The sequence below is a fragment of the Microplitis demolitor genome, chromosome 4 (assembly GCF_026212275.2).
Source record: "Microplitis demolitor isolate Queensland-Clemson2020A chromosome 4, iyMicDemo2.1a, whole genome shotgun sequence".
Taxonomy (NCBI): domain Eukaryota; kingdom Metazoa; phylum Arthropoda; class Insecta; order Hymenoptera; family Braconidae; genus Microplitis; species Microplitis demolitor.
Window position 1 is genome coordinate 17,391,800 of NC_068548.1, and position 4,398 is coordinate 17,396,197.

Below are 4,398 nucleotides of genomic sequence, written 5' to 3' on the forward strand. Positions count from 1 at the left end.
AATCCAGGCAACTAAGCCAAATTCACTGTTTCATAGAATTTTTTAGGCCCACTTTCTTAAAATGAATCACTGAAAAGTGCTGGAAATTAGTACATATTTACTGCGAATTAGTCTCAAGTATATCATTGATGGAAGCAGTGATATACTTGGGACTATTTATGCAGTGATATTTAATTATAAGGTCAGGATTAAAATGTAAGGAGTTAAGTTTTAATCACGTAGAGGGAGTCGGGCGATTGCATGGAGTTAGGTTAATAAATGTCCAAGGTACACATATATGTGCGTGATAAAATTCCAGGACAATTCAAGAGTGTGTGATACCAGTCCAGGGGACTCATTAGTTTTTCATGATGAAGCACATGCGGCAATTTTAATTGCGTGAAATTAAATAGAATCGGATTAAAATTAAATTATAAAAAATTGTGTATTATACATTAATTCCTCATCTTCTACTCTTACAAATAAATTACAATGACCCTGATTTATCATAAATTAACATCCGGTTGTGGAAGACTAAATAATACATCCAGTGGCGCCCTTATCCAGGACGATTAAAGTTAGCAAGGTCTCCCCTGTTATAATTTTGTCGTTGATACATATCAAAGCGTATTGCTGTGTTCCAGTTCTTCAGCATATGATTGGCTAAGTTATTGGTGATTCACTACGAAAAAATTTTTTGACCAACCCTGATGATGTTAGTGACGAATAACTAAAATTAAAGAAAATTGCCATTAATAATGTTTTTTTTTTTTTACAGAAAAAAAAGTTGTTTAATAGGTTTTTAAATTTTTTTAAACCAACTAGGACGTATACGTATACTCTCATATATGAGAGTTTTATTATTTATATTATTTTATTCTTATTGTTCAATTTTAATCTTTTATTTTTTTATTATGGATTTTTATTTACTTTTTAAATGATCAATTATATTTTTTTTTAAATCGACGTAATTTCTTAAATGTCAGTTTTTATCTTTCTATTTAATGTTATTGTCACACTAGTGCACCTGTCAGTAGCTGGTGGAGAGAAAAGAAAAGTGAATACCAATAATAATAGAATTGAAATGGTAGTTGAATTGTTTGTGAGTTAACAATGTTTAAGTTTTTTATAATTATAAGTAAACCAAAAGGATTTGAATAGCGATATTCAAAAGGGTTCTTCTATTTAAAAGTTCAAGTATCAAAAAAAGTTAAATCAATCGATTATATATTTTTGAGGTTACTGTGCTTACGAATTTGTGGAAATTGGAAATTTTTTGGAGTTGTTCGAATCAATATAAATAACGAGAAAAAAAAAATTTTATCTGAAAAAAAACCCTGTGCGACTATTTTCTATAAACAAAAAACGATTTTTTCGCCGTGACCGCATAAGCAAAAAGCTTTAAATGTAAACTATTTATCGGATTAGATCGTCCAACGCATCATTTTGAAGGAAAGAATCATATAAACTGTGTATCAAATTTCAAATCAAAATAATTAAAACTTTTTAGGTAATAAACTATCAAACATAAAATCGCGAATTTAAAATCAATTAACCATATCCATAACAAGTATTGATATTATCCTGTAGCTATAAACATATTTTTGTATGGAATAGAAAGATGCCTCTTTTGAGCTCTGGCTGAGCTTGATAGCTGAATTTGCATAAAAACTGTTTTTTGTTTCTTTACGAATTTTTTTACTTCTAGCAAAAAAATCGCCGTGTAAAAAAAAATCAGAAAATATTTAGAAAAGATAAAATTCTAATGTTACAAACTTGAAAATAAAAATTTTTTGCAAATAAACATTTATTTTAATATTTTTATCCGTGCGAGTTTTTTGTTCAACTCGGGCCGGTAACCTGAGCTCCAGCAGTTCGCACAGCTCTGCTTTATCTAATGCAGCTATTGTGCGTCTGCACTTGCATATCTTGTTGATTTTATGTAAATTGCGCTATCAAGCTCAGCCAGAGCTTAAATGAAGCATACTTTTATTCCAAACAGAAATATGTGTGTAGCTACAAGTATCAAAAACTGTTATAGATATGGTCAATTTATCATAAATCTGCAATTTTGACTTTAAATATTTATTACTTAATAAGTCTCAATTATTTTCAATTGAAATTTAGTACACAGTTTCTATAATTCTTTCCCTTCAAAATGATACGTTGGACAACCTGATCCGATTAATAATTTTCATTTTAAAGCTTTTTTGTTTATGCGGTTACGGCGAAAAGATCATTTTTTTTTTATAAAAAATAATCGCACAGGATTTTTACACTTTTTTTTTACTCAGTGGGTATCTACAATCTTTAAGTGACTGGACTTTTATCAACAGACATCATAGGATTATTTTATAATTTTTTTTATTTTTTTCTATCATTATTATCAACAAATCGATTTAAAAATGTGTTCGTATTATTTATTAATAAGTTATTTTTCAAATGATCCAAATTTTTTTTTAATTAAGCATATTTGAGCGAGTGTAAACATATTTTTTCGTAAATGAATCAGCTGGAACCAAGCGTTAGTAGAAAACTCCTTGGCAATTGAGCTGTGCAAAAAAATTAAAAAATTTTAATTGATCATTAAAAAATAATTTTTACCTGTGCGTCTCACGTCAATACTCGTGAAAAATGAGGGTCCATTCTCCTAATTTCTATCCAATCGTAGATTCTACTCAACTATTGCAGTTGAATTTTACAAAGGCTCATTGATACTTAATGATTTCTCGATACCTTTCACACATGAGACGTTAGTGTGTTGCTAATGCTACCATTAATTTAAAACTGGATCTCATGGAATCGGTCAGTCCTGAAAATTAATTTTTAATTTAGTAAATCTAGTTATTATTAAATTTTCTTTATTCATTATTATTTTTTTTTCTTTTAATCTCTGTAATTAAAAAAAAATATTATAATATAAATTAAAATATATTCGGAATGTCTTTATTTTAATAAAAACAAAAAAAAATATCAATTTATGTGTTTCAGTTCTTAGTATTTTATGTATTTTACGAACGCTACACAGAAAGGTTTTTTTTTTGTTTCTTCTCAAAACATTTGTTTAGCCAACCGAAAAACGCTATTTAATCAACCAATAAAATCTAATACTCAAGATTCTAAGAAATTAATATCTCAAGTACGCAGTATAATAAGACCAAAAACTTTTAAGATTTTTAACGTATTTAAAAAAACAAAACAAAAAAATGACGTGAATTAAATAGTTTAATAAATATTATTCATTTAATTATTGAACAGGCACACAAAAAGTATAAAAAAACAATTAATTAGTGCTTATACTTAATTATAAATTAATATAATAAAATAACTTAATAAGGACGCATAACCAGCGCACCGGTAATTAATCAAAATAAATGAATAACTGAATAAAAACAAAAATAAATAATTTATTCCAAGTCGAGATTAATTAAAATCCCGTATTTAATAAATTAATCAATTACCTTGAATATTCTGCGGCAATTATAAATGAAATATACTTTATGAAATTAATCGAGACGCTACTATGAAGGGTGGTAGAGATACCTCTAACTTTCATACGCCATGCACGTCTCAACTTGACGACTGCTAACACAGTTGTAATCGCTCTGATCCTGGGCTCTTGGTAACTGGCTCCGTGACGCTCATGAGCATGACAATGCTGCCATCTATAATTTAATATTTTTTAAATAATTATCTAAATTTAAATAAATTAACATTATATAAAAAAACATGAATGAAAGTCTTATAAATCAAAATTTTCCTATGATTTTGTGATAAATAATTAATTAATTTAGATAATTTATATTATAAATTAATAATAACCAAAATAACACATATTACTTTTTATCTATTCATCATAGGGAGCGCCACCATATGATATATATATGCTTAAATTCAACAAGCGCTCCCGCATTGTGAACTTTATTGAAAGGCCCGATACAATTCAAATCATTTTTATTTCACGCACAGAAGTATTACCTTGGTCATTCTTCCATTTATTTTTTCAAATATTTGAATATATATTTCAAGTTACTCCTACTTGAGATAATTTTCTAAGTCATAATTTTGTACACCTCCTGTAACACTCCCATTAATACGTAGAAGTAAGATAAAGCATGTACCATCATGAAGACAATTTATTGCACTTTAATTATGACTTAGTTCGAAGTCGATTCATCGATAAAAATAAATATTTCAGTCTAAAATATCTGCTACGTTAATTACTTCGTATGAAAACTTTTAAACACAAGAAATTTTGAAAGATACCATTAATAACCACGATTTTTCTTTGATACTCATTTTGTTAATAGTAAAAATCCTATTGAAATGCACTGTCTAAACTTTCGTTGTTTAGTTATAATTAATAAAAACTTAAAACCTATAACTCCACAACATAAAACCTTGTTTTGTTTGTGTCCT

The 4,398-nt window shown here is 27.5% G+C and overlaps 1 long non-coding RNA gene across 2 annotated transcripts; it reads right to left on the minus strand.

Annotated features, from left to right (window-relative positions):
* Nucleotides 1-405: 405 nt before the first annotated feature.
* Nucleotides 406-4,398, minus strand: LOC103574220 (uncharacterized). 2 transcript variants are annotated; one of them, XR_008403519.1, is made up of 4 exons: nucleotides 3,958-4,398; nucleotides 3,441-3,644; nucleotides 2,584-2,791; nucleotides 406-709 (listed from the first exon to the last, which is right to left on the minus strand). It is a non-coding gene; the product is annotated as an uncharacterized LOC103574220 (long non-coding RNA). The 2 variants fall into 2 exon arrangements; XR_549217.2 differs by lacking the exon at nucleotides 3,958-4,398 and adding an exon at nucleotides 3,820-3,834.